At 53.4% G+C, this 23,368-nt stretch overlaps 1 protein-coding gene across 11 annotated transcripts in view; it reads left to right on the top strand.

Annotated features, from left to right (window-relative positions):
* Positions 1-23,368, top strand: part of LRRC7 (leucine rich repeat containing 7) — a 189,090-nt gene that overhangs the window by 49,852 nt on the left and 115,870 nt on the right. For 8 of the 11 annotated variants that reach the window (XM_048944854.1, XM_048944852.1, XM_048944851.1 and 5 more), the window contains exon 1: positions 11,369-11,466. The exons of 1 other annotated variant lie outside the window; for it this stretch is intronic. The gene's annotated coding sequence lies outside the window, so the exon portion shown is untranslated. Of the gene's footprint in view, positions 1-1,497; positions 1,625-10,481; positions 10,633-11,368; positions 11,467-23,368 lie in introns of those variants that run through there. 2 more of the 11 variants (XM_048944843.1, XM_048944845.1) reach the window with 2 other exon arrangements.

Raw genomic sequence — 23,368 nt, 5'->3', positions numbered from 1 at the left:
GTGAGGCGTCTGTAGCAATGCTGGTTCCTTACCCCTTTCCTGTGCCTACCTCGGGTGTCACTGCTGTGCAGGGAGCTGAGGCCTTGCTGCCCCCGTGCCTTTCTGCTGCCTATGCCTTTCTCTTCCATGGGACAGCAAAGTCTCACTGCTGAGCTCGGCAGCTTGGGAAGAAGCGCTGGGAGGCTCCTTCTCGAGGTTCCCTGCTCCATCAGCATCCTCCTGAATTTGGAGCGACACCCAAAACTCTTGAGAAATGATGGGTTGAATGTGAAAAACTTGTTCAAAATACATTTTGTATGCTTTTTGTTTTACACACATTTATGTAAATGTTCATGCACACGAGAATACCCCTCTGAAATCAAGAAACCCTTTACATGTTCAGCTCTGAAGATGTAAAAATGCTCTTGGAATGCAATGGGAAATGCTGTGGTGCCTGGAGGGCAGGAGGTTTCGAAGCATGATGGTGTCTCTGGCTGTGATGTTTCCCAGGAGCGCTCTTGCTGCACCTCGAATCCAAGCTCGCATCTCCTGCTTTGCAGCAATGCCCAGTAGGTAGCAGCTGGGCTTTGTGGTGTTACCTTCAGCAGCTGAAGCTCTGAGTCCTGAGCGTGAGCAGCCTCCGAGTGGTGGGAGACTCAGAGGGAGATTTGCCAAGCTTGTACATAAAAATAACAAATTAACCATCAGCTGGGGATACTTGGAGCTTTTCAAACTTGCAGACAAATGTAGGTGGAGGTGAAGGCAATATGCCCTGCCTTGTCACATCTCTGTGCTCATAGCCCTTGGAACGCAGCACTGAGGCTGGTGTCAGCCTGTGAGGATCCCTGCTCCGGTCCCACAATGGTCACACTGCCCAAGACTGGGGGCTGTGGGGCAGAGGGGCTCAGGTTGCTGTGTCCCTGCAGGTGAGGGGCAGGGGTTGCCAGGAGCTGGTGCTGGCGCTTGGCAATGGGTGCCGTGGGGACACAGGGCACTGCGAGCCATGGGCACAAGATTTTGGCTTTGTGTATCAGCCCTTTGTGCCCACCTGTCCATTCTGCTGTGGCCCTGCATCCCTCCCACACCACCTGGGTGAAGGAGATTCCACAGCTACCGTGCTCTGGGTACCGCTGCCCCCAGCTGGGTTGCCCCAGGGGAGCCCCAGCATCCGGCCCCACAAATCCTGGGCTGCCGAGGGGTCAAAACGCTGCTGGGAAGCCCCGTGGTATGGCAGAACCATCAGCTAGTGCGGGGGGAGCAGGAGCAGGACCACTGCTGGCACAAAACCACAGCAAATCCGGGAAATGCTGCGAATAAATAGCCCCACGTAGCAATCTGAGGTAGCGTTTTCCTTTGTTCTTTGCGTTTTTATGTTAATTTTAAATCAAGCGTGAGCCCTATCTACTGGATTTTACCTTTCTAATGGTAATGAACAGAGACTGGAGCTCTCGGGGGTGTTGTCAGCTGCTCGTTCCTGTACGCTGGCTCATGTTAGGATCTGCCACGCGCTCCCGGCGGAGGGCAGGAGCGGCACCGGGCTTTCGCAGCGCTCGCGCAGCGTTCCGGGCTGCTGCCCGGGATGCCCGGCCGGGTGGCACCGAGGGGCTTCTGCTGAGGCTGGCATGGGGATGCGCTGCCGCCTGCGGTAAGACAGCGATGGGGCCTCGGTGGGCGCAGTTTTGCGGTGCCCTTGTTGTGCTGTGGTTGTCAGCCAGGTGTGAGGAGGCTGGGGATGTGAGAAGTGGGAGGAGCGGGTGGTTCCTCACCCCGCTTTGGTAGAATGGGTGCAGAGCGTGTTTTGGGGGCTGGGACCATCTTCTGAACCCCAAACCGTCTCAGAGCTGGGAGAAAGGCTGGCGGGGGGACAGGTGCCACGGCACGGTACTGCCTGGGGTGGGAGGGCGGAAAGCGATGCAGGAGCTGTGCTGGGCGGGCTTTCAGGGCTTCGTTTTGGGGTTGCTTGGCAGCGCCGGGGATTCTCCCAAGGTCTGAAAGGTGGTGATGCTGGTGCTTGGATGTCGGCACTGCCCCTGCTCCTCCTGCAGCCCTGTGCTGTGTTGCTTCCTAGTGAATGACATGGAGCTTGCGAAAACATCTGCCTCCCCAGAGGCTCTGAAGCAAAGCCAGAAGCAAACAGATTGAGATCTGCCCGACTGGCATATTTTTAAAACCTTCCTTTCTTGCTCAGAAATACAAGAAGCTAGTACGAACCTAGCTTGAAAAAAGATGATGCATGGTGCTTCAGAATGCTTGCTGTGATCAAAGAGGCAAAAAGCAGAGAGCAGGGAGTAACTGTGTGTGCTGCCCAGCACTGCCTTCCTCCAGCCTTCATGAGTTTGGTCACTCTCACACTGTTGCATCCCACATGAGATGCAAGGGAAGGGGCTGGCAGCACCCAGAGCATCACAGCTGCTCTTCAGTGGTGCTGGCTGTGTGCCACTGACAGTGTGGGTATTTTGCAGTATTAGATGCAGTCCATATTAGTGCCATAAATACAGTCCCTCACAATCTGACATTTCCCTGCCATTATCCTACCTTGGTTTCACTTCTCCATGCAGAGAACTTTCACTGTGCTGCTGCTCATCCAGGTCCGAGCAGCAGAAGGCGCCTGGTTAATGCAGCTCTGTGGTGGTGTAACAAGAAAGCCCCCATTTGTCTCAAAGTGGCAGATGAAGTTTCACCTTACAGATACCAGCAAGAGAGCTGTAAGGAGAAAGTGAGACAGTACAGCAAAACACCTTGCTAGCTGGTGCACCTAGCTCATCTCAGGTCAGAGGGTGCACTGTGTGCATTGGTTCTGGCCAAGCCTTGCTGCTCACTCTGCTTGCATGTGGTCTTCACAAAGCCCTCAGAGTAGAATCTTGTATTGCCTTCCTATCAGAGCACAGTGTGCACGATTGCCACAGGCTGATTCTAGCCACAGATGGCAGCCCAGCAGCAACATCTCTACTGGGGTGGGTTTGTCCCATCAGCCCTAGTGCTGCTGTGGGAGGAGAGCTGCTGGGGCTCCTGCAGGGGCTCCTCGTGGTGAACTTGGTCACAGCTGAGGGAGAAAGAGGCTCCCCCCATGGGCCTCTGGCTGGCACACATGAGCTGCTGTCTCCAGTGCCCAGAGCTGCAAACGTGGAGCAGCTAATGCGTGTGGAGGTCTCTTCTCATATTCGCTTGCTATTTTTCCTGAAGAAAATAAATTTTTTAAGTCCAGTTTTTCGCGGTGTCTGTCCTAGATCGTGGATGAGAAAGGTTATCTGTGAATAATGCAGGAACGCCTCCCCCGTTGAAGGCAAGGAAACTCGAGAAGTCTCATGAAGAGAAGTCCAGCAGAAATAATTAAACTAAAAAGAATGTCTTATTTTTGAGCATATTCTAAGCATTGTGTCGGTGCCCATGAAGTTACTCAGAAACCAAGCACAGAATTCCTGAATAATTTGTTACCTGGAGGCGGCGAGATGCTGGAACTGCTGCTCTGAACAGGGGGGTGCCCTGCTCCTGGGGGGGGCTCAAGGCCCTGGATGGGGCCCCAGGCTGTGGGAGGTGTCCCTGTGCCAAGGGTTGGGGCCGAGTGGGCTTTAAGGTCCTTCCTAACCCAGCCACGCTGTGATTCTGAGACTGTGATGCTATGATGCCTTGGGGTGTTGGAGCAACGTGTGGGGCGATGTCGAAACGTGTCGCACTCAGCTCACTCTCATGTTGCCAGCTCTTTGGGATCTCTGCCTCACAGCAGTGTGTTTCATCTCCCAGGTTAATCACAGCTCTTGCAATTCCTTTAAGAAATGCTGAAATTCGTTTGTCTCTAACCAGCTGATGATTTCCTCAGCCCGAAAGCTGCCTTTTAGCCCTGTGCCACGCAGCATTAGGACATCCCAACAGCACAGCTCTGCTGTCCCAGGCAACTGTTGGGTTTTCCCATGGGAAGGTCCAGCAGAAGGAGGCTGTCCCTGCTCACCTGTGTGACGGCATTGTGACAGGAGTCAGCCTCAGCACTGGATTGGAAAGTAACAGACACACAGGGGAAAATGAGGAAAATCCCAGCCTGCTGCTGGGCAGGGCTGGCTGCAGCTGATCCACCTGCATCGTCCAGAGGTTTGGGAGCATCTCGTGCTTTGGGCTGGTTTTCAGATTCTTTCATTGCTCCATTTTCTACTTGAATAGAAATTCCTCTGTGAGGTCTTGGTTCATTGAAGGTGTCAGTTCTTGTGCTGGGTGATATTTTCTCTTTCCTCTGATGTTGTCTGTATCAGTGACTGCTGTGAGGAGGGACTTGGGCATAAACCTGGCTCTTGGGACATGGAGCAACAGCATCAGCTGCCATAAATCAGTTGAGGGTTCAGGGCTTAAGCTTCATATCTCACACATGATAAAAAATAAGCACAGATGTTTCCCCAGTCTCTCTGGATCTTGTTTTCAGTTCCATGCATTCCCCATCTCTACTGGCACTGCCTTTGTCCTGGAGCACTGTTCCCATGGCTGGGTTGGGAGAATGCAGAGCTCTCTGGGAGCATAAGATGCTCAATACCATTTCCAGGCTTTTAGGCAATGTTCACTTCATTCAGAAGCAGAAAATTAAGGCAGAAGAAAACAGGCAATTGGATTTGAGCAAGGACCCGCAAACCAGGCTGGCCTGGAGAGTGACAGCTCTTGGCAAAGGAGGAAACCTCCGCCCTGGTGTCGTTCCTTTTCCCTGTCTTCAGGCATAACTCACTGTGTGTTCTGCCCAAGCCTGCTGTCTGTTCATCACCAGAGGTGGTGACAAGGCACAAGATAACGTTCACGTGTTTTTATACGTGCTTTTGCTTACCTTTGTCTGACTGCCCTTTCCAATCTGACTTGCAAAGAGTGCACAAAGAAAAATGAGTAAGGAGGGGAAGTCAGCAGGGGGAGCTGGCAGCAGTCAGGCTGGGATTGGTGCTGCACGTGGGTCCTGGGATGGGGAACCTTCAAGTGAAGCACTGCCCAATGCTGGCACAGAAGCACAACATTCAGTGTTGTCTGAAATTCAACCCCAGGTGTGAGAGCCAGCCCTGATCTGCAGGCAGAGCGGTGAGGCCAGGAGCTGCAGAGCAGTGGCTGAGCTCCATCCCCTGCCTGGTTTCTCTGCCTGGCAGCTGGCCGGGGCAGGCTGTGAGCACAGAGAGCACAGTGGGAGATGGAAATGGTGTTGGAGACGTGGCTGAGGGGCTGAGCATTGTGCAGGTTGTCCCTGCAGCACAGCATGGCTGCGCACATACCTTTATCACTGCATACATCTTACCTCTTCTATGATGGTGATATTATTGTCAATGTTATATTATTGTAACTGCTATATGACTATCATTAAGTGTCACCTTTGTGACAAGGAGAGCACAGAGAAGGAGCCTAGCACAGCTGGGGGTTGGCGTGGGGTCACCATCTCAGTGCAACCTGGATCTCCAATGCTACAAAGAAGTACAGCCCTGGGTGATAGTTTACTGTGAAGCTGTTCACTGCACAGTTCTGCCTACCAGCCCTTGCCTGTCCTTACAGTTGCTGTTCCATATAGGGCGTGCTTTGCAGAGCAGACCCTCATTTTCTTCCCATCCTTTTTTACTTGCATTATTTGGAAATTCACCCCGATGCTCTGAATATGCAAAGTCCCAAAGTGACCAGGCATAACAATGACCTTTACTATTGTTCTGCCCAGAGTAGTGGATAGAACTATGGAAAAGCATCTAGAGGTATTAGCCAGCAGCCTCTGACCACGGGCCGGTGGTGTGCCTGGGTGGGCAAATGGCCAGTGGCAGCCTGGCTGTCCCTGGAGGTGTCAGAGCTGTGGGGATGTGGCACTGAGGGATGGGGGCAGTGGGGGGCTTGGGGACCTTGGAGGGCTTTTCCAACCTCAGCGATTCTGTGACTCTATGAACATGCAGACTACGTTGAAGAACAAAGTGCGTGGCTGTTCTTCCCTCTGTGTTGCTCTCCGTTGGCCCCCCACCCCCCCGGGCCCCACATGTTATTGCTGCACTAACTCATGTGCCATGATCCACGGGGCCAATAAGGGGCTGGTAGCAGCAGTGCAGCCACTAAGCTGTAAGCTGCACAGCTCAGTAGGGAAACATTGAATATGTTGTGCTGTTTCAGCTCCAAATAGTAAAAATACTTAATATTTATTTCTCTTAAAAAAAAAAAAAAAAAAAATTAGTCATGGCATACTGTTTCCTGGCAATTAATGTCTTTAATATATGAAAACACAGCATTAAATTGTGCAGTTTTGACACTTAACTGAAGTAATTAGTGCATGCAGTAATGAATCTTACAAGTTTTCCCCTCTGTAAGAGAATAATGTAACTGTAAACAGTGTGTGTTGGATCCTGGACATCTCAGTGAGCTGCCAGTGCTTCCTTCAGCACTGTGAGCACAGTGAGCCCTGCCTGTGCCATCACCCATCCCATCCCAATGCAGGGCTTCTGCTCCACAGCCAGAACCGTCCTCAGCCTCATGGGGTGCAGCACCGACTCCCCTCAGCACTTACTTGCAGTATCACAGGGAAGGGGAAGGGACGGTTCCCCCTCAGCCTCTTTTTGGAGTTGTACTTGGTTCCAGTCCCAGGACTGGCCAAGACACCGGCAGCAGCCAAACTGAAGAGGTGGCAGCAACCCCTCCTGTGGCTGACTGTTTCTCAGGCACTGTCCTGGTCTCTCCCTGGGGTGGTTGAGACATCAACCAAGGGACATCTGACTCTTCCCCTGCTGAATGGTGTCTTGGGGCCTGGTCCAGGCTTGTCCTGACGTGGGGACACAGAGGGTGCTGCATGGTGGGGCTGCTCCTCGCCTTCAGCAGCACAAAACTCCGTGCTGCTACTGGCCGTGGAAATGTCAGTTAAATGGGGTGAGAACACTCGGCTAGGTAGTGATGCTGGGGCCTGGGCTGTGTGCTCTGCTGTTCTCTTTGGGAGAGTTTTTTGAGGGGAGGTCATGTTACATCCAGTGTAAATGTGGGCATGGTGAATATCCTATCCTGGTCTGGTGAAGTGGCAGCCCAGCTCAAAGCAGGGGCCTGGAACTGAATGGGCTTTAATGTCCCTTCCAACCAGTCATTCTGTGATTCCTGCTCCCACCTGCTATGATCCCAGAGTCTCTGCAGTAGAATCACAGACTTGTTTGAGTTGGAAGGAACCTTTGGAGGCCATCTGGTGCCGCTCACCTGCAATGAACAGGAACACCCACAGCTCCACCAGGTGCTCAGAGCCCTGTCCTCTGACCCTGGGTGTCTGCAGGGATGGGGCACCCACCACTTCCCCTTGTCCTGCTCAAGAGCCTGTCCCAATCATACTTACAGCCCCTTTAGGTACTCTCTGGCCACTCTCAGCTCTCCCTGGAGCCTTCTCTTCTCCAACCGCGCAGCCCCAGCTCTCAGCTTGTCTTCACAGGAGAGGTGTTCCATCCCTGGGAACATTTTTGTCCTCTGGATGTGCTCCAACAGCACCGTGTCTCTCCGGTACTGAGGACTCCACATCCAGACGCAGTGCTCCATGTGAGGTCTCACAGTGCAGAGCAGAGGGGCAGGATCGCCTCCCTCCCCCTGCTGACCACTCTGCTTCTGGTGCAGCCCAGAACACAGTTGGCTTTCTGGGCTGCGAGGGCACATAAGCGTAACATCCCACTTCTTTTTTGAAGATGTTAAGCTGTGTGGAAGGCCCTGAGAATCTGACCTGCGAAGCAAGGTGTTCAAAGCCAGAGCTTAAATAACCATCTCCTGATGGCTGCTGCCATTGTTCCGTGGGGATAATGGGAACAGGGGCAGCTGTGGTGGGGATGGGGAGCTCTGATTCATAATTTGTCAGCCCACGGTGTTTACAGTGCTTAGGGTGGGAAAAATACCTGTTCACAGAACCGATTCTCAGTAGGCTTTGCTTTCTACTTACTGCTATTGCTTAGTAACAGCTCTATTTTTAAATGCTAAGAGGGTATTAGAAAAAAAAAAAAAAGAATGTGCTGAAAGTTCCCTCCATCTCCAGCCTTGCTGGCATTAAACACTGTGAGATGCAGGTGCTGAGCTGTGACTGCCCCACAGCCACTGAACAGGGGCTGAGTGGGGACAGAAATCAATAAAAAATCATCAAAAGCTGTGCCCCCATCTCTGAGAGCTCACAGCACTGACACAAACGGGTGGCACGGTTTGGCTTTCTTTTCTCACTTGCAACTCACTGACATCTTTAGGGGACGTGGATGTGCAGGGCCAGCGAGATCCCAGGGCTGCTGAACAGCTGGGGTTTCTGCTAACAAGTCTCTAAGGACCTTTGCTATCATCACCTGTTGTTGTGCTTGTAGTAATCGCGGTGTATCTGTGTATTCTCCTCATTTGTACAAGGATGGGGCTCATGGTATTGAATACGTGCAACAGATCAATGGTTGGTTACATACCAAAGCAAGGCTGAGGGGTTTGGTAACTGCAAAGCCACTCTGCGTGTCTATGAGCATCGCTGCTACTGCAGGATGGCTCCAGTAAGGCAGCATCAGAGCAGGGCAGCGTGGTTTTAATCACTAATTCGGGGTGCAAGGTTCCGGAGGGGCTGGAGGGCACGAGGCAGGGCACAAGTGATGACTGCGTGCCGGTGCTGCAGCGCTCTGACACACAGTGCTGCAGGAAGCAGCTGCTGCAGCACAGGAGGAGCCAGGCTCACTTCTCTGCTCCGTGTGCTCCGGTGGAGGCACAGCGGGGATGGGGCGGCCTCAGCTGCCGTGGCCGCGGCGTGCAGGTGGGAGCCTTGGCGGCGCCGCTGTGCTGCATTCCCTGCATTAGCAGGGAGCTGGGGGCGACCTTCGTCTGCTCCTCACACGGGTGGATCTGGCAGGGAAGATCATGCCTGAATTGTGGTCAAATTGGATGAAAGGATGGATCGGAAGGTCAGCTGGAATGAGGTTTGAGGGAAATGTTTGAAGATTTTGTACTGGATCTACCTGTAGAGCTCAGCTCTCTCCAGGTGGGATTAAAGCAGGGCAGACGGGCACAGGATACCAGCACAGGCATGGGAAGTGTGGGGAGGGGACGGCTCACATCTGCTTGTCTCTGGCCCAGCCCCATTCATTCAACATGCAGCACAAGTTTGCTTTCTACCTTACCTGTTACAGTGTAATTTCTAGTTTTTATTTTGTGGAATCATACAGTTGTTTGCTTTGGAAAGGACGTTAAAAAGTCCAGCTAGTCCAACTCTCTTATTGACCTATTTTGCTGCAATTTGACCTATTTTGTTGCAAATCAGCCCCGCAGTGTGGCATAGGGGTGCAGACACCCAACGTCACCCCAGCCCAACAGCCAACCAGGGCTTGGTCCCTCGGCACCCCTCACCCCTCTGTCGCTTTGCCCAGTGTCATTTTCCAAGGACTAAGAGACCTCAGATGTCTCAGAGTCTTTTCCTTCAAACTGTCCGAAAGCAGATAAGCCCCGTCTGCCTGCTGGGTGCACTCCTGCACTGACGTGATGAGGGACGTGGGGATGGTGGCATGATGGTAATGTTGGCGGTGGTGATAGTGGTGATGATGGCAGTGGTGGGATCAGTGGTGTTGGTGACAGTGGTGGTGATGGTGGCAGTGACACGTTGATCTCTGGCCCAGGCAGGGCCACTCCTGCCCTGCCACACTCCCAGCTCTGCTGTTTCCCCAAGACTCCCCAGGATCTCTGCTGAGGACAACTCCTGTGGCAGCAGCTGTTGGTGCCAGAAACCACCCTCTGCCAGGTCTGTGCCACCTTGGCAGCACCACAATCACCTCCCGTAGCCCGCTGGCCTCTGCCAGCCTTGCTTTGCTTCCAGGGTTACCTAAAATTCAGCCTCAATCCACACCACCGTGGCATGCAGCTCACCTGCTCTTCTCAGTCTTAAAATTAAAGCCTCTAGAAAAGGCGACTGAAGGATGCTCAAGGGAACTTGGCACAGCCAGAGGGAAAAGGAGATTGGGAATTCTGTATGGGAGGTTTGCAAAGCTATGCAGTGCTGTCATTTATTAAATGTAAGCAGTTGTGTCATGAGTAACTGCTGCTTCTCTATATATTTCAGGCTCTTTAGAAACGAGAAGAAATAATCTTATTTCAGAGTTATCAGTCTTAAGCCCACGGTAGTGACACTGGTAAATCCAGGTCTGCAGGATCTGCACAAGGAGCACATACACATTTCTTGTTAAATTTGCTGAAGGAATGCAATTTTAACACTTGTATTTACCAGAATATGAATGAAAAGAAACATCAAAGGCTGCTTCTCTTCTTTGATATACTTCCATGGAAGGAATGTTTTATCCCACCTTCCTGCTCAGCCCCAGGGTGCTGCAGGTAGGGCTCTGGCTGGTGCCTTCTGGCCAGCAGTGCTGGATGGGGAGATGCTAACAGTGGAGGCTCCTCCCAGATCCCTGCTGAAGTCAAACCATTCCACACCTACTGCTAAAAGCAAGAGGTGCAGGCAGGCAGAGCTTTCCCAGATCAGATCCCACCGTGCTGGTTACGGAGCAGCATGGGTGTCAGGTCGTCCCCACTGAAGGACGTGGGGCACTCGGTGCTGGGATGACCCCTGTGGTCCTCAAACGGCTCCTGCTGAACGCAGCAAGGGGATGCGGCAGTGCTGGGGCACAGAGTGAGGAGACCCTTTGCTGCCCAGGAGGGAGTCCTGCAGCACCCGCCTGGCCCGGCACAGAACCAGTGGAGGTTCAGGTTGGATATCAGAGGAAATCTCTTCCAAAGAGCAGCCAGCACTGCGCAGCTGCCCGAGGGGGTTGGGGTCACCGTCCCTGGGGTGTTCAGAGCCGTGGGGGTGCGGCACTGTAGGATGTGGTTAGCGAGCATGGTGGGATGGGTTGGAATCGGGCTTGGGGATCATAGAGCTCTTTTCCAACCATGATGATTCTGTGGTTCTTAGGGGATGGGGAGAGGTGGCTGGAGCGCGATGCACCGGGTGCCGCCTCTGCTTGGAAGAATTCAGCGCGTTTGAAGGACTGCTTGTTGGAGCACCTGAGGATCTGCAGGCAGCTCATGCCTGATGGAGCAGCGTTCCGACCCACCCCAGCGGGCCGGCAGCGACGCGCGGCTCCGACACGCGCGCGTCGTGCTGCGCTCCCGTGGGGACTTGGCTGCTCCCGGGGGCGGCGGACGGCCCCGACCCGCGGCAGGGCGCACACGCACGGTCTTTACATCACCCCCGCTATTTTAGCCCGTCACGGCGCAGTCCGGCGGGGCGATGCCGAGCTACGTCGCCGCGCCGCTCCGCATCTCCGCACCGCTCCGCGGGGTGGGCGCGGCCACGCACGCCCCCGCCGCCAGAAGCCGCTCCGCCCCTTGCGCCGCCACCGCGGAGCGCAGCGCGGTCGCGCACCGGGACCCGCCCCAGCGCCGCCGCCTTTGTGCCCGGCGCCGCCCCACGGAGGAGGCGGATCCTGCGCGGCGGGGCCGGCGGGCGGCGAGCCCCGGGCGCGGGCAGCCCTCGGCGGCGCCCCCGCAGGCTCCGCGCCCCCGGACCGCGGCGTGGAACGCGCGCTCCCGGCTGCGGCTGTGAGTATCGGGGCGAGGAGCGGAGGGGATGCGGGCGGGAACGGGAGCGCGCGGCGGAGTCCCGCGGGGGACGGTGGGCGGTGGGCACGGCCCCGCCGCCTCTCGGACCCCATCGCTTTGCGGTGCGGGTTTCGTAGCCGTCCCCCAGAGCTGCCGGTAGCGAGGCTTGGCACGGCTCCTGGAAAATTCCGTGCCCTTGGCAGTTGCCGCACCTCGCTCCCGAAGCGTCGGGGGGACGTGGCGAGGCGCAGCGGTGCCTCCGAGGCACCTTTCGGTACCGTTCCAGAAAGCGTTTCCCATTCCCGCGTGGCTCCGACGCGACCGTCTGTTCCCCTGCGCGATCCCGCTGTTGGTGGGAGGACGGCGGTGCTGGAAGTTCCAGCGGGGACCTCGGGACAACGGGAACGAGCTCGGAGCCGCTCCCGCGGGTTTCGGGGACCCTGCGGGCGCACGGCTGCGGGCACGGCGTGCTCCGGGCAGCGCCGGGCTGGGAAAAGGTGATGGCGGTGGTGAAAGCGCTGCTGGAAGTTCTCGATTGCGGGGAAATCAAGATGATGGGTGTCCGGGCATTTCAGAACGCTCTGGCTCCGTCCAAACCCCTTCGTTTTGCTTCCATGCACCTGCGAATTTCGGCTAAACCCCAGCCACGTGCGCCCTTGGTTTAACCCCGGCTGCTGTGAGTAAAGACCATGGTTAGGACTGGGTGAGATACGAAGCGTTTCCCACCCCGGCGCCTTCGCCGCGCTCGGGGCGTGCAGGGATGCTTGCCATGGCAACCCGCGCATCGCTCCGGAGCGGGGCTGTTAGGCACGGCCTGCTGCAAGGAGCGCTGCTGCTGCTTCGGTTCTGAGCTGTGCGCTCCCTGATGGCATTTATCTATTCACGCAGTCCCAGTGACCAAAGCTTTCCTCATTTTCCAGTAGTTTGTACTTTAAAAACTGCATTAACGCTGGCTTGATGTCTCCATGAACCTGAACCTGTGCAGGTGATTGATGCGTCCTTCTGGTTTTCAGTATTTTTTCTTTTTAGAGATGCTTTTCTGACTTCTTCTTCTTTTTTTTTTCTTTCTTTTTCTTGTCTTAATGAACACTACAAAGAACAGTGGCTGTGTGTGAAGCCAGCTCCTGCAGCTCCTTGGGGCAGAGGTGTCCAAACGGTCACAGCCAGGGCTGCTGTGTGGCTGCTGTGCTGGCTGTGGGTGCTTGTGTGGCATTGCAGGTGGATGCCCCAGGGAGGGTCTGTGGGAGCTCCTGGGCAAAGGCCTGGACCCTCGGTCCTGTGGGAACTTAGACATGTTCCTCAACCTCTGAATTCAAAAATGGTTAGTGGTGGTAGTTGCTTATAACAGGGTTTGAATGGGAGGTTGGCCGCCTCATGCTGTGCCAGGGGTGGGTCAGCTTGGATATATGAGAAATCTCTTCTCCAAAGAGCGCTCAGCACCGCACAGCTCCCAAGGATGGGGGTCACATCCCTGGAGTGTTCAGAGCTGTGGCACGGAGGGATATAGGGGTGGGCTGGAATGGGCTTGGGGACCTTTGTGGGCTTTTCCAACCTCGGTGATTCCATGATTAGGTTGTCCCTGGGATATTTCATGCTGTTAAAGTCACAAAGCTTCAGATTAATGAGCAATGAGTACCCCGAAGTATTTGCATCTGTGCAGAGCTGCACTGCTCTCTACCAGCGATGCACCACGCAGCACAGGAGGCGACTTCCTCACAAACCCAGAGAATGGAAGTGAGGGCATTGCTGTGTGGGGCAGCAGGGGGTGGCAAAGCACCCAGCAATGAGGTGCAGGGCCGCGTCAGCCCCATCCGGGCATCCACAGCAACAGCAGCGCAGTGGGGACTGTCCCATGTGCAGCTTCATCGGTGGCCATGGGAGACGTGAGCCGAGCACCCAACTGCTGTACCAAGCCCTATTTAAGGATTTGCAAGAGCCACCGTGTGTCTTTGGTTTTCATCTCAGCTCTCTCTAATTTTAGCATGGTTTCCGTAGGCTTTAATTTGCCGGCGCGGCAGATTGCATCAAATCCTAGCACAAGTCCTTCAGAACTGTGAGCTTCTTGTCAGAGCTGGCTTTTATTTATTTTATTTTTTTCTTTTTCCTTGGGAATGCAGCAATTTGTTGATAGCAGATAAATCCTGCATGTTCTGCTGTGCATCTTCATGGGCAGATACCTGCCTTGGAGCAGATCGAAAGCAATATTCAGCTATGGGAGCTCTGGCTGAGTGGAATGAAATGCTGTTTTCTTCCAATGTTTTGCTGGGGGAGAAGAAATGGAAATGAGAACTGGTGGAAAGAAATCCAAGAATGTGAATTTGTTGCTTGAATGGCACAGGAGATGGGGTGATGGGCAGGAAGAACCGCACTGTTAGCTGGATGAGGTGCAGGTTATTCAGGTGCACTGTCTGGCTGCTCCTTCAGTGATGTGCTTGGGATGCAAAGATGTGCTTGTGAAACCTTTCATACTTTCCTTATTGCTGAAGTTGGATGCTGGTGAGATGCAGAATGCTCTATAAATAGAGCAGTCAGTGGCAATAGGTTGCAGGTTCTTCCTCCCCTTTTCCTTCTTCCCTTCCTCCCCTTTTCCTTCTTCCCTTCCTCCCCTTTTCCTTCTTCCCTTCCTCCCCTTTTCCTTCTTCCCTTCCTCCCCCTTTCCTTCCTCCCTTCCTCCCCTTTTCCTTCCCCCCTTTTCCTTCCCCCCCTTTTCACACAGGCTGCAGGATCCCTCAGATCTCAGTCCCTCCTTCTTGCTCCTCCCATGTCACTTTGTCCTCAAATATAAAAAACCCCATTCTGACGCCATCTGTTTTGTTCCCAGCACCAAGCTGCCATCTTCCCATTGCTGATCTCTGTGTGGTACCTCCAGGGGCTGCCCTCCATCCCCACGGGCTTTTGGCCAGGCACACAGGTGCAGCCCAGCACTTTCCCCTTGGTGCCTCCTCCTCCTCTCTGTGTGGTGACCAGCTCTTGTGCCCTCAGCTTAGCTTTGCCTTGGCTGTGAGCTCTGCTGATCCATGGTGCGTGTGTCAGGCATCCCCACCTCCTGGCACACGAAAGCCTTAGCTGTTGTTACAATAAAAATTCCGAAATTTCAAAGCCTGAGTACTAAATTGGTAGCTTTCAGCAGTTCTCTAATTATGTGAGACATTTTTCATGCTTAACAAATGGTTCTTATTCTTGCCAGCACTTCAACCTGGTGTTCTAGGACTTGTGGGTGTGAGGGAACAGAACATATTTCTGTGTCTGTGAATATGATCCCACACGTTGTCTTAAGTGGGAAAATGTTCACAGCCCTTATATGGCGAGGGATTTTTTTCTAAGCCCATCAATGCCTTCTGCAACAGCAACGCAGTTCTGTCCTCAGTGCTGTGCAGGCTGGGTGCTGCTGGTGAATTCAAGATACCGAGTGCCCCGTCCTTCTTCACAGAACCATGGAATGGCCTGGGTCTGATGAGGCCTCAAAGATTGTTTAGTTCCAACAAGCTGCCTCGGGCATCAGGCTGCCCAGAGCCCCATCCAGCCTGGTTTTGGACACCTCCAGGGATGGGGCGGTCCATTGGTCCCATGGTGTAACCTGCTCTGTGGTCTTGCAGCCCACACAGAAAGTGTTGTTTGGGATGGTTGGTGCTTCCTGGCCAACAGAGAAGGGCAGAAGGGTGCAGCACGTGTTCACCTGGCACTGTGTGCCCCACCGTGCCCTTCCTGGTGCTGGGATGTCGGTGTGGCAGCACAGTGATGCACATCTGGGGTGTGCCAGGGGGTCTGTGGCCTTGTGTCTGTAATATCAGCAGCTATCCGAGTGCCATGGGATGTTCTGCATGGATGCTGCAGGCAGAATGGTGACAAACTCAAGTAAAAAAAGAAGGGATGATGAGTTCTTCAGGAAGGTGGAAGAACAGAGTTATCTTCACAGGGATTTTGGGGGGAAAAACATATTTTTGCTTTCTGCATTCCTACCCGGTGGTGAAACATCCCCCAAAATGTTTTTCGAAGTGAAGGCTTTGTGATGGCTGTGGCTATAGGGAGGAGTTGGCTTCTGCCCTGCTGGCTGCAAGGGGAGCTGGGGCTGGGTGAGAAGGAAGGGCATGGCCCACATGGGGGTCTGCAGCTCCGCATCCTCACAGTGCCCTATGGACAGTGTGTGGGGCCAGCCCCAAAGGTCGGTTCTGTGGGTCTGGTGTTGCAGATGTGCCATGGGGGATGGATGGATGGATGGATGGATGGATGGATGGATGGATGCATTTGTTGTCCCATGGATCAGTTGTGGTGCTGTGCACACTCGTTGCAGCACAGAGGTAGTTAGGGTCAATATTAACAACGTTCCAAGGTTTAGTGGTTTCTTGACAGAGCTTCACCAGAGCGAATGGCTCAGCAACACAGGCAGATGCTTTTGCTTTGGGGATGGGCTTTGTGTATCAAAACAAGTGGGTCGGGGATGCCATCAGTCTGCAATTCCTGGTACCTTGTTGGTGTGACAGCTGCAGGTCCTCCTCCTGCCTTCAGATGGGAAGGAGCAGTGGGAATTTTGAGGTGGAACTTAACGCTGATGTTTTCACACAACTGTTTCTCCCACGTGTGCTGCTGCAGGCTGCCCAGGGGGTGCTTGAGTCACCGTGCCTGGGTGCGTTTAAAAACCGTTTGGATGTGGTGCTCAGGGCCTGATGTAGTGGAGGGCTGTGAGGGTGGAAGGGTTGAGTTGTGGCTGATGTCCATGATCTTTAAGGTCTTTTCCAACCTGAGTGATTCTGAGATACTTAACAGAGTAACAATTTGTCGGAGAGGTGCAAGCAAATAGATACGTTGTATTTGCAGCCGCACAGTGATGGGGCGAGCGAAGGGCTGGGGCTGTGCTCTGTGAACCCAGTGCACAACGTCTGCTCGTATTCTCCTTGGAGGACGAAGCGACAGCCACAGCGTGCCGTGGGCTGAGCTGGGGCAGGGCTCACTGGGTGTGCTGCCCTGCTGGGAGCCATGGAGCTGAGAGCAGCGAGCTCCAACGTGCAGCTCCTGTCCCCTTTCCCATCCCTGCTGCTCTCCAAACATGCGTGTATTTGCAAGGAGTTCCCTTTGTGCCTTGAAATGTGGTTTCCTTTATTAATTATTCCAGGGCTGCAGAAGCTGCTGCAGTATTTTTCAAAGTGCTGGAGAATTTTTTGTCTAGGAAAGGCACATTTCAGGATTCCCGCAGAAGTGGGTGTGAAAGGCATGCTAAGAAATGAGCACCGAGATGCCTACCTGCACATCAGCTCACAAGTCCATGCACAGAAACCCATTCACAGTGGGTATTTCTGTGCACTCTGCAGGGCTGACTGGTGTGAGAGCCTTCATCCTGCCTGGGAAAGGCACTCTTTGTAATGGCACGTCATTAACACTCTGCTGCTGAGTGATCATTTCCATTTATAATAGCAACGATATGTTAACTTTGACAAGGATTGAGGCAGTGGAAGTGCCATTGCAGCAAAGGGCTGCTGGCATTCCTCAGTCACTGCTGCTATTTTTCAGTGGGCAGACTTAGCACAAAGAGGTGCAGTGCAAAGTGCTGTGTCCCACTTAGCCCTCATCTGAGACATCTTAGTTGTGGAGAGTCTCTCTTTGTATTTCTTGATTAATTATCCATGGAAGAATGGAAAAATGTTTGGATTCCTCTTTTGCTTCCACCCTGCTTCCTCCCCGGTCCCCCAGTTTAACTGCAAACAGCAAAGAAAGGGCTTCCAGCACAGGTGAGAGCCTGCCCTGCCTGTGCAGCCTGCGCCATGCGGTAACTCAAGGCGCTGCTGAATTTACAGCTGATCTGCAGCACATGGAGCCAAATGGGATTGCACTGCTTGGAGCCAGGCTTGGCTCTGCTCCACCGCTGTCTTTAGGAACGCCGATGCCTCGCTCAGAGTATGGCGAGTTAGCGTGCTCCTGGGGTTTCTTTGTTGCCTTATGTGGTGATGTTTTGGTAGGTTCTGTTGTAGTGCTGTTGTGTTTTGACCGCTTTCAGTACTGCAGACTGTCTGTTAGCAGGAGGGCTCCTCTGTGGCCGTCCTTCTCCCCACCACTGCCAGCCTGGCGCTGCCCAGAGCTGCCTTAGCTGGGGAATGGTGTGAGCAGGGGCAGGAGCTGTGCAGGCCTTGCACCTTCTGTGTGAGCTGTGAGCCTCACCCCTGCCCTGCAGCTTTGGTAGCTCTGCGCCGTGTTCCCTTCCTCTGTTGTGACCCATTTAGCTGCTCCTCACTTGGAAGTGACGCTCTCGCCTTTTAGCCCTATTTTGAGCATTTTCCTTATCTAGTGTGTCCTTTCCTTTTACTTCAATGAGGGGATCATTTTTATAACTCTAGAATAGCTCTGGGAAGCCTGAAAGAGAAATAAAGTGTGTCCTTGCTGAAATATTCTGCATATTTCTGGTCCATTAGTCTGAATGTTCTGACTTTGTCAGCATGGGGCGAGCGGCATGAAAAAAAACATAGCTGGTATTAATAGAAATATCAGATTAAGGGAATATGTTGAGTTTGTTCTTGGTAAGAAAGGCACACCTGAGGTGTGGTGCCCTTCGAGAGGGAAGTTGGTAGCTGACAAGAAAGTAAAAAGAGGAATCATTGTCTTTCTAATGAGCTGATAAGTCTGAATGTTAAATCATCTCAAGGAGCCGCCCCAGCCTTTCTCCCTCTGCCTTCCAGCAGGGAACTTGCTGCCGCCTTTTGTTGGGGTGCAGGAAAAACGCCTCAGCACCGAGCACAAAAGCTGTGCTCGGCCCTTGTCTCCAGCACACAGCCCGCGTATAAATGCACACACGTATGTAAATATAGAGTATATCCAGAAACGTTTGAATTCACCTCGATTGTAGAGATCGCTCGGCGATTATCTTCCGCTCCCACAGTAGCACCTGCGCTCCTTTAAGCAGCGAGCAGAAGCGGAGCAGCGAGGAGCTGTCGTTCTCGCCACTACCTTGCAGCACGTGGCAGCGCCGGGGCTCCGTTTGCCCCTCCTCTGGGTGTCGGTTCCCTCTGACGGCAGCGCGCTGGAACGGACGGAGCCGGGAGGGGCGGGCAGCTCGCAGCGAGCGCTCACCCACCTCGGGCTGCAGGCGGTGCGCCGAGTCCGTGCCGCCGCGGGGCGGTGTGGGCGAACGGCGCAGCAAAGGGAGCGGAGCGCTGCGCTCCTGCGGGGCGTCGGAGCTCCTCGTCGCTTCAGACGAGACTTGAAGCAGCGCGTGTGGGTCCTCCGGGGCCGCGTCCAGGCGCGTGTGGCTCTTCGGAAGGCTGCGCGGTGGTGATGGGTTGCTTGCATTCTAACCGGTTTAGTCACAATTTCTGCATTATCTGCATCATTTTTTTTAAAGGAAGTACGGTGCTGGAGGCAGGGAGGACGTTTTTTCTCAGACCAGCTTGCACAAATGCACAAAAGCAGATCTTCTCGGGTCTTTTCCTGACCTGCTCTTTGGTTCTCTGGTCTCGTGGAGAAGGCGGCACATCAGCCAAACGTCGGGTCTTCAGCAGATTTTTTCTGGATAGCAATTGCTCTTTGATAACTGTTCTCTTCTGGAGACTGTTAGGACAAGGTGGGAAGGAGCAGTCCTCTGCCTGAGGCACTCGTGTCTGCTGCTCTCCCATTTTGAAACCGTCATGGCGTGGCCATCCCATCAGGCTCGAGCTTTCTCCCACCCTCCTGAAAATCCAGATGCATTTGACTGAGATGTGTGAAAGGGTGCAGCCAGGGGGAACCCCATGGACACGGACAGGGGTGGGTGAGGGACAGTCTTGGGACAGTATGGTTACAGCACGAGGGTTCCACAGGAGCACAGAGAGCCCTACAGGGGTCTGGCTGGCTCAGAATATTAACATTAACACGTTCCTTGAACAAGGACGAGGAAGCTGAGAGCTCTGTGCTTTTCCTTTGCTCTGGCTCCCATGTCTTCCCCTGCTGTGTGTTCGTAGCTGAGAGCCAGCAGTGCTCACGCAGGTGCTGCATCCTGGTGCTGGGCACAGAGGGGCCTTTGGGGCTGCGGGAGCCCAATGTGCCCCACAGTGCTGCGCCCCACAGTGCTGCATCCCACAGTGCTGCCCCTGAGGTGCTTGGAAGCCGTGTGCTGGGAAAAGCTGTGGATGTTGGGGCAATTTCCCTTGTTTTCAGACGTGAACTGTGATTTAGTATGATTACTTGTTTCCTAATAAATTGTGCAGAGCTCATCTCAGCATCAAAACACATTAAGCTTTTTGCTCTGATGTCCATTACACAGGCTAATTTAATTCATTTTAAGAAGGAGTTCATGACCAGATGCACGAGATGTGGCTCCGAGATATCATGGAGCTTGTTCTGCCCTCTGCATTTACCGAGAAGGTCAAATCCTGCTTGTTTCTTATCCTCAGTCCCCATGGGGGGGTCGGACTGGATGATCTCTTGAGGTTCCTTCCAACCCCTGCAATTCTCTGTGGTTCATCATTTCGCTGAAGTCAGCAGAGCTGCAGAGATATGAATGAAAGTAAACTCACGTGGCATCAGAGCCATACGGGAGTGAAGGTGGGCGCACATGAGTGAACCTGCCTGAGAAGGCCATCTGCCCGTGTGTGTCAGTCACAGAGTCACTGAGGCTGGAAAAGCCCTCCAAGATCCTCCAGCCCACCCCGTGCCCCCTGCCCACGTCCCTCAGTGCCACGTCCCCACGGCTCTGAGCGCCCCCAGGGATGCTGAGCCCCCACCCCTGGGCAGCAGAGACCGACCCACCCCCACCCCTTACCCCCATCTCCTATCAGGAGCTGTAGGCAGTGATGAGGTTCCCTCCTCTGCCCCAGATGAACACTGCAGCCCCACAGCGCTGTGCTTCAGACCCCTCAGAGTCGCTGCCTTTCTTGGCGCTCAGTGCCTTTCTGGCAGTGAGGGGCACAGCCCCAACAGCTCCTCTTACCAACGCTTCCAATGTTTCTGCTGGAACAGCTGCTCATGAGCTGATGGAAGTGGCTGAAACAGGAATTTTGAATTGAAATGGAATTAAAATACGGAGTGGTGCCTACTGACACTGTTTAACTGGAGATATAACAGGAATGCTTATTATTATTTAGTGAGTGAAAAAAGCTTGTTAGCAGGCTTCATCATGATGCTGTTCTGGAGATGAGCGTGGTTCATTATCGAGGCTACTTTGAAAGCAAAAGTAGTCTGCAGCTAAACACAATTTGAGATAATTCCCCCACATTTTGTCTCTCTGGTTTTTGCTCTTCTTGCTTATTTTTCCACGCTGTGCTAGGACAAATGACAGATTTCCATGGCAACCCAGCATTGGGTCGGCACGCACACGAGGGCCTGCATTGCTCTGCATGGGAGCCATGCTGTCCTTCTGCTGCTGCTGCCCCGTGGCAAACCTGGCTTTATTTTGCATCTTTTCTTCTTGCAGATTCCTGTGGGTGTGCCATCCCTGCCCATTTAATTTTTATTTTACAGCTGTGATGACTTTACAGTATCAGCAGTGGTTTGTAATTGATGTCCTGGAGCAGTTTTATGGCTTTGTGATATTTTAGCATCCTTCATACTTGTGACGTTGTGTTTGTCACCAAGAAGAGCAAAAGCCGTATTTATTTGTAATCATTTTAAGAGTCTGCCACAACAAGGATTGCAGGACTCAGTGCAGATTGCAGAACGCTGCAGATAGGAAGCCTGCTTCTGCTGTGGTCCATACAGCACAGCGTCGATGGTGTTGCATAGGGGGCTCAGTGAAGTTGCTGGAATTGCTTCTGCAGCCTCTGTGTGGGCATACTGCTGGATATATCTTATTTTTATCGTGCTGAGTGTTGCTGGATTCATTGCATCTAGGGCCTGCTGTCTCACTCATTTACTTTTCCCTTTCAGCAGCGTAAATCCAGTTATTTCTTGGGAGTTGCTGCCTCCCTCGTGGCACACAGGGGTGCATGGAATCACAGCAGCCTGCAGGCAGCCCAGGAGCGCTGCATGGACCCTTAGGGCTGCTTTTGGGCACAGGAGTGACCCAGCACCCAGGGCACGACCTACCTGGGCTGGTGCAGCTGGCACGGTGCATGCAGAGCCCCAACAGGCATTGATACCACTGAGATACGTGTACAGAATCCCCAGGTGGCTTTCCATGGCTGATTCCTCCGCTGTGTTTTTGCTCGCCCCATGCAGTATGTTAATGAGAGAGAAATAAGGCCTTTCGTTTCATTACCGCTGTTTGTCTGGGGCATGGCTTGTTTGTGCAAGTGTGTGTGATGTCTCAAATCATGGCAGTTGTAAGGGAAGTCCCAAATCCCTTCATTCTCCTAAAACCTCTGAGGGGAACACAGAGAGTTATGAGTCCCTTCATGCTTTCTGAATCACCAACAAACTGGAACCCGACCCAAAAGCTCAGCGAGGTCACTGGCACCTGCACTGACTTGCATGGGGTTTGAATCAGGCTGCCAGCGCCTGCTTATTTAGCACAGCTCTATCAGAAGCTGTATTCTGGACAGAGCCAAATGCAGCTTTTCAACAAATGCAGCTTTTTAACAAAACCTGTGTTTGTATGTGAGGTTGTGTTACAGCGTGATGGAAACATAAAACAAGAGACCATTCAGAGATGCATTTGACAGTTCCAAATAACTATTCTGCACATAGTCATGCCTGCTTTCTCCTGATAATATTCCAGGTTTTGCCCCACAGTTTTGTTTGGAAGCATCAGTTAGAACTCAGTGCCTGTAAAACCCAGTGTTGCTTGGCACTGTTGTGTGGAGAAGGAAATGGTGTCTCCTTAACTCACGTTCAGCTGGATTATGTTGATCTTCAGCAAAAATGAGAGTAAAGGGGAGAAAAGAGCACATTGTCTGAAGAGGTGAGGAAATCTGCCTGGAAAACAAGGCTCTGCTCCACAGCACAGCTTAATGCAGATGAATGCTGCTCATCCCTTTGGGTGACGAGCGCAGGTCCTCGGCATGAGACAGCAGTTCTGGCCTGGTGGCTGTAAGCCTTTCTGCATAAGGTGACCTCTTTCCTCCTGGTTTCCCTTTTAACACCAATTATGAACCAGATTGCTCGCTGGCTGCTTGTGCCAGGCCCCTCCAGGCACAGTGACAGCTCGCAGGCAGCCCAGCTTCACGCTGCTCCTATTTGCAGCCTCTTTGCACTGGGACAGTGCTTGGCCCAACCCGAGCCTGGCTCCCAGGGCCTTGGGAGCTTACTGCAGAGCTGATGGGTAGCTTATGGAATCATAGCACCATTCAGGTTGGAAAAGCAGGAGCCGTGAGCTCCCTTACATGGGTGTGAAGGGTGCTGTGAGATGACCCTTGGAGGCTGCTTGGTGCTGGGGATGGGGCCCTGCTCTGGGCTGGCAGCATCTCTGATGAGCAGGGAGTGCAGAAAGCAGCAACGAGGAGCTGGCCTGAGCTGTCAGCCCTCATGGCATGGAGCTGTGGTGGCTTGGTTGTCTCCTCGCCTGCGCCACTGTGTCCATTCGCCTGACTTATTCTCCCTACCTTCAGCAGCAGGAAAGCGCTTTGAGCCACGAGAAACCTAACAGTTGTAGGAAACCCTTGAAGCTCTGCCAGTACTTTTAAATAGATGATGGCTGGATCTTTTCAGTATTTTTAATGCCACGTTCATTTCTTGATGAGCAATTCAGGGCTGCGTTCCGCCGTTCTCTGTCCTGACGCTCGGTGCATTACTTGCCTCAGACTGGCACTCCTCTCCACTGACAGTGCAGGGGAGCACTGAGGCTCTGCCAGCAGCGTGGTCCAGCTCCTGTGTCAGCCAGAGTGTATTCCAAGGCTCGAACACGACGACTAAATATGTTAGCAGTCTGAAGCCACGTGTCTTCAGCACCAGTTTTTTTGCTTTGAATGTAAACTGCCACCAGAAGACACTGATATCTAAAAATATCTGGGATCCAGCAGTTGGACCCTTTGGGTTTGGTCAGAATGACCTTTGCTGTAAGTTGAGG

Source organism: Lagopus muta, chromosome 5, assembly GCF_023343835.1.
Source record: "Lagopus muta isolate bLagMut1 chromosome 5, bLagMut1 primary, whole genome shotgun sequence".
NCBI lineage: Eukaryota > Metazoa > Chordata > Aves > Galliformes > Phasianidae > Lagopus > Lagopus muta.
The sequence above is the reverse complement of the archived record's forward strand: the minus strand, read 5'-3'. Positions and strand labels throughout refer to the sequence as shown.